Source organism: Bufo bufo, chromosome 2 (assembly GCF_905171765.1).
Source record: "Bufo bufo chromosome 2, aBufBuf1.1, whole genome shotgun sequence".
Lineage (NCBI taxonomy): Eukaryota > Metazoa > Chordata > Amphibia > Anura > Bufonidae > Bufo > Bufo bufo.
The window spans coordinates 307144507-307157826 of record NC_053390.1 but is presented as its reverse complement, the minus strand read 5'-3'; the positions used below and the strand labels follow the sequence as shown (position 1 = coordinate 307157826).

Sequence of the window (13320 nt, the reverse complement as noted above, 5' to 3'; positions counted from 1 at the left end):
CTTGAAGCTCATCAAGAGAATCCCAAGAGTGTGTAAAGCAGTAATCAAAGCAAAAGGTGGCTACTTTGAAGAACCTAGAATATGACATATTTTCAGTTGTTTCACACTTGTTTGTTATGTATATAATTCCACATGTGTTAATTCATAGTTTTGATGCCTTCAGTGTGAATCTACAATTTTCATAGTCATGAAAATAAAGAAAACTCTTTGAATGAGAAGGTGTGTCCAAACTTTTGGTCTGTACTGTATATCAGCTATCAATAACCCTCTCAAGAAAGCTTTCACTGTATCCCATACTATCAATTTGGGGGCTGATGGATTATTAAGTATGAAAAGTTCCTTTAATTTCTCCCCAATTCCACCAATGTCTGGAAGTATATGCAACCAGTATGGGTTGAATTTCCATATCTTATTGCCCTTTTGTTGGAAAGATAGAAAGTCAGCCGTTGCCATTACTGGAGAATGATCCGAGATCCTGCGTGGTAGATACTCCACCTTTTGGATAAAGTGCCCCATGCTCTCATTACCCAGTATCATGTCTATCCTTGACAGAGAGCCATAAGTTGTAGAGTAACATGAGTATTGTTTTGTTTGTGGATGTTTCATCCTCCAGTAATCCAGCAGGGAAACCTCTTGGATTAATTTACCAAATGGAGTGACTCCTTCCTCCCCCAGTGGATTGTGAACTCACACTCATTCTGTCCATATCAGCATGTATTACAGTATTGAAATCTCCCAATAATAAAACTGGGACCTCTGGTAGATCCGTTACAAAACCCAGGACAGTTCTAAGCACATTACGGGAGTACGGTGGTGGCACATATATACCTATTATAACGCACTGTGTATTGAATATGGTACAATGTAAACATATAAATCTCCCTTCTGCATCTATTTTTTGGGATAGGCATTCGAATGGTATATTCCTGTGGATGAGGACGCTCACTCCTCTCGCATATGTGGAATAACAGTGCCCCGCCCAACGAGGACTAAGCAGCGAGGTCTGCTCCTTTGACAAATATGTTTCCTGTAAGCAACATATTATGGGGTGGCATTGCCTCATGCTATCCAATATTACCTTCCTCTTATTGTTATCCTTTACCCCTCTGACATTCCAACAAAAAAAATTAATTGTTCCTGCCATATCTATACATTTTATACATGTTTACGGTGTAGGACCCCATATAAATAAGAGACGCATCAAGACATTTCTCTGGTGCATAGTATACAATCATTGCTCTATCGTAGCTAGTCTGAACTACCATGGTTGCAGTATCTGAACAAATAACTTATAACTTCCCCTTTAACAATTTTGCCTCAAAAAGACAATTTTAGTGCTTCAACCTCCTCAACAAGTCCCCACTACAACACCGTTTGACTGGCCCGTGGGATAAAACAACACCCGCTGCTGAGGTCTAGCACTGATCAGCAATTAATCTTTGATAGCACAAGATACTGTAACTGGGTTGGTTAACCCTAAAACTTATCAACACTCAATTTACTTATATGGTATAGAACCTTCCTTTACTTTAAAGGTCTACTTGCTCCCTCTGCATCTTTTCACATAGTAATAATGGCAGGCTGCTGATACCTGCTAAACTCTCTAGTGCACATTTTAACCTTTTAACAACTGTTATGCAGCAACTTAGCATTCATACCCTCCAATCTTGCTCACATACACTCATGTCGCCATACGGTTTGCAGAGATTATGTCAACACATGAGCATGTTTTTTATCATCTCGGATGACTTCAGCTTTTGTTTTCCGCCAGCGGCCGTTCATGTCGATCCAGCCATCTCAGCGCCTCCTTCGGATCCTCATGGAATGTTGTATTTCCCAGTGCGACTATTCTCAGCTTGGCTGGATAAATAATAGAGTAGGATATATTTATCGCCCTAAGGCGACGTTTAATGTCCAGGAATTTTGCTCTTCTTTTTTGCACTTCCTGGGAGAAATCTGGAAAAAGCGCCACCTTCTGTCCGTTAATGGTAAGATCTGGCATATCTCTGGCTTTTCTCAGGAGAATGTCCCGGTCTTTGTAATGTAGTATTTTCATTATTACTGGTCTTGGGGTGCGCCTGGAGGTAATGGGCGAGTCGGAACCCTATGGGCTTTTTCAACTGCAAATAGTGGTGTCAGCGCCACCTCCCCAAATTTTCCTTTTAACCAGGTCTCAAAAAAGTCCGTAGGATTAGCCCCTTCGGTTTTTTCAGGCACTCCTACCAACCTGATATTGTTACGGCGTGACCGATTCTCTAGGTCATCTTGTTTAGCTGCAATAACGTCTAGACGCCGCGAGTATTCTTTAGCATCTCTTTTCATGGGTGGTATGGCATCTTCAACTGCTCCCATCCGTTCTTCCAAAGCTGAGGTGCGTTCTGCCAGTTTTTTCAGGTCGTAACAAACTATAGTTACATCCTCTTTTATGGCTCCCACTTGTACAGTGAGGGTATTCAGTGATTTGCCGCACTTTGATATAGCATGCATAACATCTTTCAGGGTTGGTTCATCAGAGTCAGAGTCCTGCTCCCCTGTTTCAATGTCATCTTCTTCTGCCTGCAGGGCACTGTATCTGTTAGATTTAGTAATGTGCGCCCCTGCAGCTTCATCTCTCTCAGCCTCATCGTCTGCCAGCGGTTCCTCTGGCAGTTGCGCTTGCCTTTTATTCATACCTCTGGTATTTTGTGGCATCGGCGTCCTGGCATACTTTTCCAGCATCGCCGTTGTGTCTCTCTGCACCTCCACCATGCGGTCCTGCCGGCCTGGAGTTGCCGCTCCGCCATCTTGGATTTCTCTCTCCCCGCTTTTGATGTCTTTTTTCAGCTTCATGGCCGCGATTTTTCGGCCCTGCTGTGCACCGGAGAGGTCTTTAGTGGCCCAGAGGTGAGTTGAGAGCTGTTGGAGCGCTATATTTTCCCGCTTTCAGAATGAATTGGCTGATAACGCAGAGGAGCTCAGCAGCCGTGCGTCTGCTCACATGCCTTGCTTAGCTCCCATAAAGAAAATAATATAACCTTTAATTGTATTGCCTCCTTTTACCCAAATGATACCCAGACCTGCGGGTACTACACTACAAATTGTTTATTATGTGTATTATTGCCGCGCGACAATTTTTATAATGGCAGTCCATGGTGTCGCACTGCAACATGCTGCGACTGCGACGCAACAGTCGCAGAAAAATCCATCTCAAATGGATTTTCTGCGACTGTTGCGTCGCAGACGCAGCATGTTGCATTGCGACACCATGGACTGCCATTATAAAAATTGTCGCGCGACATTAGTGCAACAAAATGTTGCGCGACAAATGTCGTCGTGTAGACGTAGCCTTATCCCACAAAAAAAATAAGCCCTGATATGGCTACATGAACTGAAAATGTAAAAAGTTATGGCTATTGCAACATGGGGAGGAAAAAATACAAAACCTAAAATGGGCCTAGAACTCAGGGGGTTAATTACCGAACAGGGGGGAAAAAACATTATGGCCTTCAAAAACTGGTACAAAAAAATGTAGAAAATATGCCTGGTCAGGAAGGGGGTAAACAGCCGGGTCTTGAACTGGTTAATGCAGAAAGTATTCTAGAAATATGTGGAAATATGGCTTTAAGATAAGATATTATGTAAATATTCATAAATAAAATATGTATGATTATTGTTCTATAGTCAAGTAATCATAGATGTTCTGGTAGAAACAGAGAGGTTCAGGGGAACATGTAAGACTTATCTTGCCGAGATCCTCAACTAAAACTGTGGTCAATGATTCTTCGTCCTTTGATGCAAAGTCTGTGATCAGAATGAAGGTGGCAAATACTTGTTCTTTTCCTTCCATTTTACTGGTCGTCTCCCATGGTGAGATTAGAAATATTCCAGTGACTGCAAAGCATGTTAAACAGTACTGCAGCTTGTAAATCCTGCCCCTGTGGAGAAAGCAGTTCTGCATATTTACCGAATCGTTCCTGCAGCTTTAGCTAAGGCAGCAGAACCTTCCACAGAGTAATATACCCAGACAGCTAATGCTTGAAATCATTCTCCAGTCTAGTTGTATGTAAATTAAGCTTAAAAATTATGGAATTCTTTTAACATGATAAAATAACTTCTACATATATTAGTGGTTACCTCAATCAAAAAATGTTGTTTCAGTCTGCAATTATCGTTCCTTCATTGATTTTTCAGACCCGTGGATATTCAGTTTACAACCTGCTCTTATTTTCAGACTTTTCTCATGTGAACGTGTTCCTTCCAGTAATACCTGCTGCATAGGAGGTGCTGTGTCATATAGCTCTCATGCATATGTCGTACCCCAGACCTGCGGGTACTACACTACAAATTGTTTATTATGTATTATGTGTATTATTGTTTGCCTCTGGTCGTAGCTACCAGCAAGAAATGGATGGCAAAGCTTGGCAGGAACAGGGCTAACCACCCTGTTCCTCCCCTTTTGGTAGGAGTGGGCTGGTGCTGCTCCCTGCCAAGAGTGCCAAGAGAGGGAGTTCCTGTGTGGACACAAAGAGGAGAGGGAGCAACTTGCTAAGCTCCTGTTACCCAAACTCCAGGGAGAACTACTCCAGCTGTCCTAAAGATGTGAGACTGCTGCATCAGCATATACAGACATTGCTGTTAGGTGAGGAACTACAGTCAAGCCACCCATCACCAAACCACCACTAGGCTAGTATCACCTAAGTGTGGTATTCCAACTATCCAATCTGCCTCCAGATTCCTTGCTGGTGCCCAAGAAGAACTGCACTTAAAGCCTGTTGCTATTATATGTATTTCAAGTTCCACGTTGCGCTTAGTAAAAAAAAAAAACTTAGTTACATTTAACCTCTTCCTGACACAGGATCCCCCCATCTTCCGGACACTTGATCCCCCCATCTATCCAGCAGGTACATAGGGAAAGCATAGGGAAAGTTTGGGTTAGGCAGGGAAAATAAAGGGAAAGTTAGTTTGATAAACTTTTATTGCATCAGCACAGCTGTGTGACCCTAGACCCCCCAGGGGTGCTGCCGCTTGCCCCCCCCCCAACTTTTTTGGGGTGCAGGATTTTATTTTATTTTTTGTGTACGCTGACTGTGGCCGGCACTCTTAGCGTCCGGCCACTGTTAGCGAATCGCACACCCCACCGCTGATCAACTTAGGACGGTTGATCAGCGGTTTTGAATTTTTTTTTCACATTTTTTTTTCTGTTAGTTTTAGGGTGAGTTCGTGAACACCCGTGCCCCCACACACACGCACACCAAATAAAGATTTACACACACGCACATACACACGCAGACACACACTCCCCTATGGCCCGCTGGACGTTCTCGGGCGAGGAGGCATACGCCCAGCTTGCCTCCGACTCCGAGAGTCCCAGTGAGGACGAGGATGACCCCACTTTCCTGTTGTCATCCGCGTCCTCCTCATCATCTAGCGAGGATGATAAGCCCCCAAGGCGGCGGAGACGCCGCCAGGCGGAGCAAGGGGACCGCCATGCTAGGGACCCTGTGGCCCAGCCTAGTACGAGCAGCTCTGGGGCTCGTACTAGTTTTCCGGCCCACCAGTTAAATCCACCGGAGCACCCTGCCGGTGAACCTGTCTGGTGTAGCCCAGAGCGATACGAGCCCGTGATTCCTGATTTTGTAGGCCAATCAGGAATCCAGATTTCCACAGTGGGCTACACTGAATATGACTTTTTTTGTAATTTTTTCAGTGACCCACTGGTAAATCTGATGGTGGAGCATACGAACCTGTACGCCCAACAGTTCGTTGCTCAACACCCGGGCTCCTTTTTGGCCAGGCCCGGTGGATGGACGCCGGTCAGTGCAGCCGAAATGAGGACATTTTGGGGCCTCGTGCTGCATATGGGCCTGGTCAAGAAACCCAGTGTCAGGCTGTACTGGAGTGGGGACGTCCTATACCAGACCCCACTTTACAGTACGGCCATGACATGCTCCTGGTTTGAGGCCATCCGGAAATGTCTGCATTATTCAGATAATGCAGCATGTCCCCCCCGAGGTGATCCTGCCAATGACCGTCTGTATAAGATACGGCCGGTCATCGATCACTTTGGGGCCAAATTCATGGAGGCCTATGTACCTGGAAGGGAGGTCGCGGTTGATGAGTCTCTCATTGCGTTCAAGGGGAAACTCCTTTTCCGCCAGTATGTGCCCTCCAAGCGGGCGAGGTATGGCGTGAAGCTATACAAAATTTGTGAGAGTACCTCAGGGTACACTTACAAATTTCGTGTATACGAGGGGCGAGATTCCCGGATTCAACCCCCAGAATGTCCCCCCACTCTGGGTGTTACTGGGAAACTTGTGTTGGACCTTATGTACCCACTGCTAGATAAGGGTTACCACCTTTACGTGGATAACTTTTATACCAGTATCCCCTTGTTCCAGTCCCTTGCCTCCAGATCCACGTCCGCTTGTGGGACCGTGCGGAAAAATCAACGCGGCCTCCCTGCCCACCCCCTCCAGGTACCTATCCCCAGGGGTGAGACCCGTGCCCTTACCACTGGAAACCTGTTGCTGGTCAGGTATAAGGACAAGAGGGATGTCCTTATGCTGTCCACAATTCATGGTAACGGCATCACCCCTGTCCCTGTGCGAGGTACCGCGGCAACGGTCCTCAAGCCCGATTGTATCGTCGACTACAATCGGTATATGGGAGGAGTTGATCTCTCTGATCAAGCCATATAACGCCATGCGCAAAACCCGGGCATGGTATAAAAAAGTTGCGGTCTACTTGGTACAGGTTGCCATGTACAACTCTTTTGTGCTGTCCCAGAGCACTGGCAACACAGGGACATTCCTTCAGTTCTATGAGGCAGTCCTCAAGGCCCTGATCTTTTCGGACCGGGAATGAGCAGGCCGGAGTACCTCGGGAACTGTAGGTGCCCGGATCGTCCCTGGCCAACACTTTCCAGGTGTGGTCCCCCATACTGGAAAGAAGGGACGAACCCAAAAAAACTGCAGAATGTGTCGCAGGAGGGGGATACGGAAGGACACCACTACTCAGTGCGACACGTGCCCCGATCATCCGGGCCTCTGCATTGACGGTTGCTTCAGGGAGTATCACACTTCCATGGAGTACTAAATTTATATCCCAATTTAGCACTGACATCGGATAAAAAAAACTGGTTCTCAGATTTGAGACACCCAAAAAAACTTAAATAATTTATTAAAAGTAGACATATTAGGTATCGCCGCGTCGGTCATAATCTCCTCTATAAAAATACCCCATGACCTAACCCCACAGATTAAAACGGTCCAGAAAAAAAATAAAAAAAAGTGCAAAAAAATATATTTTTTTGTCACCTTCCATAATAAAAAGTTTAAAAGCAAGCGATCAAAAAGTCATATAGCCCCCAGTGCCAATAAAACCGTCCTCTCATCCCGCAAAAAATGAGCCCCCACATAAGATAATCGGATAAAAAAAACAAAAAAAAATTACTCAGACTTTAGAGATACAAACAAATTTTGTTTGTATCAAAAAGGATAATATAGTCTGAAACCTAAATAAATGTAAAAATAAAGTAGACTTATTAGGTATCACCGCGTCCGTAAGAATCTCCTCTATAAAAGTACCCCATGAACCAACCCCCCAGATTAACACGGTCCAAAAAAAATAAAAAATAACGGTGCAAAAAAAGATTTTTTTGTCACCTTACATAACAAAAAGTTTAATAGCAAGCAATCAAAAAGTCATATAGCCCCCAAAATAGTGCCAATAAAACCGTCCGCTCATCCCGCAATAAATGAGCCCCCACATAAGATAATCGGATAAAAAAAAAAAAAAAATGACACAGACTTTAGAGATAAAAAAAAAATAATTGTATCAAAAAGGATAATATAGTCAAAAACCTAAATAATTGTAAAAAAAAGTAGACTTATTAGGTATCTCCGAGTCCGTAAGAATCTCCTCTATAAAAATATCCCATGACCTTACCCCCCAGATTAACACGGTCAAAAAAAAAAAACGGTGCCAAAACCGCTATTTTTGGCACTTTTCCATTTCAATCCGTTTTTTCCGGTAACAAAACAAGGGTTAACAACCAAACAAAAGTTAATATTTATTACCCTGATACTGCAGTTTACAGAAATGCCACATTTGTGGTCGTAAACTGCTGTATCAGTAAAAGGGAGGCCGCAAAAGAAAAGGACCGACATGGTTTCTGGAAGGCCGATTTTGATGGCCTTTTTTTATTGACATCATGTCCCTTTTGAAGCCCCCCTGATGCCCCCCTAGAGTAAAAACTCCCTAAAAGTGACCCCATATAAGAAACTACACCCCTCAAGGTATTTAAAACTGATTATACAAACTTTATTAACCCTTTAGGTGTTCCTCAACAGTTAATGGCAAATGGAGATGAAATTTCAGAATTTCAATTTTTGGTAACCTTGCCTCACAAAAATGTAATATAGAACAACCAAAAATCATATATACCCTAAAAATAGTCCCCCAAAAAATGCCACCTTATCCCGTAGTTTCCAAAATGGGGTCACTTTTAGGGAGTTTCTACTCCAGGGGTGCATCAGGGGGGTTGAAACAGGACACGGTGTAAATAAACCGGTCCATAAAAATCAGCCCTCCAAAAACCAAACGGCACACCTTTCCCTCTACGCCCCACTGTGTGGCCATACAGTAGTGTACGGCCACATATTGGGTGTTTCTGTAAACGGCAGAGTCATGGAAATAAAGATACAGTCTTGTTTGGCTGTTAACCCTTGCTTTGTTAGTGGAAAAAATGGGTTAAAATGGAAAATTAGGCAAAAAATTAAATTCTCAAATTTCATCCCCATTTGCCAATAACTCTTGTGCAACACCTAAAGGGTTAACGACGTATGTAAAATCAGTTTTGAATACCTTGAGGGGTGTAGTTTCTTAGATGGGGTCACTTTTAGGGAGTTTCTATTCTAGGGGTGCATCAGGGGGGCTTCAAATGGGACATGGTGTAAATAAACCAGTCCAGCAAAAATCGACCTTCCAAAAACCAAACGGCGCACCTTTCACTCTACGCCCCGCTGTGTGGCCGTACAGTAGTTTACGGCCACATATGGGGTGTTTTTGTAAATGGCAGAGTCAGGACAATAAAGATACAGTCTTGTTTGGCTGTTAACCCTTGCTTTGTTAGTGGAAAAAATGGGTTAAAATGGAAAATTAGGCAAAAAAATTGAATTCTCAAATTTCATCCCCATTTGCCAATAACTCTTGTACAACACCTAAAGGGTTAACGAAGTTTGTAAAATCAGTTTTGAATACCTTGAGGGGTGTAGTTTATAGAATGGGGTCATTTTTGGGTGGTTTCTATTATGTAAGCCTCGCAAAGTGACTTCAGACCTGTAGTGGTCCCTAAAAATTGGGTTTTTGTTTGAAGATTTGCTTCTAAACTTCTAAGCCTTGTAACATCCCCAAAAAATAAAATATCATTCCCAAAATAATTCAAACATGAAGTAGACATATGGGGAATGTAAAGTCATCACAATTTTTGGGGTTATTACTATGTATTACAGAAGTAGAGAAACTGAAACTTTGAAATTTGCAAATTTTACCAGTGTCATGAAGTACAATATGTGACGAAAAAACAATCTCAGAATGGCCTGGATAAGTCAAAGCGTTTTAAAGTTATCAGCACTTAAAGTGCCACTGGTCAGATTTGCAAAAAATGGCCTGGTCCTTAAGGTGAAATAAGGCTGTGTCCCTAAGGGGTTAAAGGGAACCTGTCACCTGGATTTTGGGTATAGAGCTGAGGACATGGGCTGCTAGATCACTGCAAGCACATCCGCAATATCTAGTGCTTTTATTGTGTCCAAAAACGATCTTATATACAGTACAGACCAAAAGTTTGGACGCACCTTCTCATTCAAAGAGTTTTCTTTATTTTCATGACTATGAAGGCATCAAAACTATGAATTAACACATGTGGAATTATATACATAACAAACAAGTGTGAAACAACTGAAAATATGTCATATTCTAGGTTCTTCAAAGTAGCCACCTTTTGCTTTGATTACTGCTTTTCACACTCTTGGCATTCTCTTAATGAGCTTCAAGAGGTAGTGCCCTGAAATGGTTTTCCAACAGTCTTGAAGGAGTTCCCAGAGATGCCTAGCACTTGTTGGCCCTTTTGCCTTCACTCTGCGGTCCAGCTCACCCCAAACCATCTCGATTGGGTTCAGGTCCGGTGACTGTGGAGGCCAGGTCATCTGGCGCAGCACCCCATCACTCTCCTTCATGGTCAAATAGCCCTTACTTTCAAAGTTTTCCCAATTTTTCGGCTGACTGACTGACCTTCATTTCTTAAAGTAATGATGGCCACTCGTTTTTCTTTACTTAGCTGCTTTTTTCTTGCCATAATACAAATTCTAACAGTCTATTCAGTAGGACTATCAGCTGTGTATCCACCTGACTTCTCCTGAACGCAACTGATGGTCCCAACCCCATTTATAAGGCAAGAAATCCCACTTATTAAACCTGACAGGGCACACCTGTGAGGTGAAAACCATTTCAGGGGACTACCTTTTGAAGCTCATCAAGAGAATGCCAAGAGTGTGCAAAGCAGTAATCAAAGCAAAAGGTGGCTACTTTGAAGAACCTAGAATATGACATATTTTCAGTTGTTTCACACTTGTTTGTTATGTATATAATTCCACATGTGTTAATTCATAGTTTTGATGCCTTCAGTGTGAATCTACAATTTTCATAGTCATGAAAATAAAGAAAACTCTTTGAATGAGAAGGTGTGTCCAAACTTTTGGTCTGTACTGTATATATATGTAAATGAACCTTAGAGGAGTCCTGTCTCCTCCATGCTTCAGAGATGAGTCCGGCGTTCTCTGACTCTGAGCCCAGCCATACCCACTGTGAAGGATCCCAGCACCACCCCGCATCCTCCGAATCTCCTCCTTGCTCCCTGACGTCACAAAACTAGAGCGCCGTAATCTCACGATGCGCAAGCTAGTGCATGCGCAGTTCATTCCCTGAGGCTGATGCCAGCACAGGGAAGGAACACTATGCCGACAGTGTGCAAGCGCTAGCTCGCGCATTGTGAGATTACGGCGCTCTAGCTTTGGGACGTCAGGGAGCAAGGAGGATATTCGGAGTATGCGGGGCGGTGCTGGGCTCCTTCACAGTGGGTGTGGCTGGGCTCCGGAAACGTTAGTAACAGCTCCTTGGGCTTCTTACTTGCCTCATTTACATATATATAAAATAGTTTTTTTTTACACAATAAAAGCACAGAGAGCTATGGGGAATGGATATTGCAGATGTGCTAGCGGCAATCTAGCAGCCCATGCCCTCAGCTCTAAACCCAAAATCCAGGTGACAGGTCCTCTTTAACTCTGGCCCCATTCTTCAGTATTATATTTCCACTGCACGGATCCAAAGGAAGCAACGGACTGAGGAAATACACCATGACAGAACACTTCATCAGGGCCACTATCACTCCTATCCTCTACATAGGCTGCTCAGGAGGTTGCTGCACATATGCACAGCTTTCTACACGCCTTGGTAGATTCTCACACGTACTGACAGTCATTGATGCTGAGTAGTGTGTTTTTTCCCTCCCCCTGCAGAGTTTGCCTTGGGTTCTCTCTACTCATGTACACAGCCTATGTGGTTCTCCCCTGCAAACTGCCTTGTGTGTGCTTTTTTCCCTATCTACAGCCTGAGCTGCCCTCCTTAGACAAAATCTTCCCTGTCCACACTCTGATCTGCTGTGAACACTGTACCAGTGAAAACTACATCTCATTCCGCAAAAAAAGCCATTGACAGAAATATAAATGCTTCACAGCTCTTGGAATGCTGCAACATAAAAAACAACTGTCAGGAGTTCAGAGATAATAGCTACATCTGTCAGAGCAGGTCCCTGAAGGATGCAGATACAATAAAAGCGCAGGCTGTGGTACAGAAGCTGTTGACAATTTTTGATAAAGACCAACAGAAAAAAATATTTTTAGCCCAAAATGAGTTAAATGCAATAATGAAAATATTTGCCCCAGAAGGTGTTCATAGGCTTTAATGCTAAAATAAGTTTAATAGTAAAGGGGTTAAAGTCCATATGTCACTTTCACTAAGAAAGCATGTGCACCGGCAAAGTGCACTGGAAAAATAGTGGGGGCATGTACCATATATACATCTGGATGCCAGAAACATGCGAGTATATCCCCACCACTCGGACATCAGTCTAGATGATTAAAGGGGCTATCACATGATTAATGTAAAAAATAAAAATCAGACAACATATAGTACATGGCAATCTCTATCAGAACCAGCCATGTACCTCACATGGATCCAGAGAAATCCCCATTTATTGCGCTAGTAGATTTATATCAAGCTGACAGCTCAAGGGGAGTGTCTTTTATGCTCCAGCTAAGGGGGCGTGTCTGAGCTCTACCTATCACAGCTCAGGAGGCAGTTGAAAGATGAAACTGAGCATGTGCGGCCTTCTCAGTGAGCAGGTCAAAGAAATAAGAAAAAAAAAAAACAGCAGGTGACACTATACCGATACATTTTATTGACTAACTCACTGGCTATACTACATTTTTAATTATATGCAATTGCAAAAGTATTCAGATCCAGGTGCTGGTTTTAAAACTAGAATATTTTTCATGGGACAACCCCTTTAAGTTACGGACTGTAATGGAGATATTAATACGATTATGAAATGCACTTTTTAAATAGCTTTTCATATTGTACACATTTTGTACAGGTATTAAGTAAGCTAATTGACTACATCATGGTACACACTTCATGCACTTACTGTAAATTGTTGGCATTTTGTCCATGTATGTTGCTTGAGAAAGGCTGATACTTGAGTCGAAACATTGGTAGGTGTTTTTCCTGCAACAATAATGAAGCACTGATGGTATGCTATTTTGCTGCTTTTCATTGTGGTTTTATGTTAGATTCTGTAGCACCAGCAGAAGAAAATTGTATTACATTATAAATAAAGACTATTTAGAAGACTGTTTACTTGCATTTAAGAAGCTAATAAACAATAAAAATCAGTGCCATGATGTCCAAATCCTTTAATCTGTTACAATGGCTCCCTCAGGCCGTCATGGGCGCTTGTGCGCTTCCCAGCTATTAAAGCGCTAGCGAGTGTGCACCCTTGTTGCTTCCAGCCAATGCCTCGCCACTTGTGTCTATTTTACACACCTTCTTCAGGTGGAGGGTGCCTGAGCATTAGGTTGCTAGCTTTGCTAGTGCTCCAGTGAAGGTATGCTTATCTGTTTGTCTGCCTGTGTACCATACCTTTGCCTGCTTATCGACTCTGATCATCCACTGCCTGCCCTGACTATACCCTGAATACTGTATTGAACCATTGCCTGCCCTGACCTC

The 13320-nt window shown here is 43.2% G+C and overlaps 1 protein-coding gene across 1 annotated transcript in view; it reads left to right on the top strand.

Moving 5' to 3' along the window:
* CARMIL3 (capping protein regulator and myosin 1 linker 3) overlaps positions 1–13320 on the top strand; it is a 145062-nt gene that overhangs the window by 86177 nt on the left and 45565 nt on the right.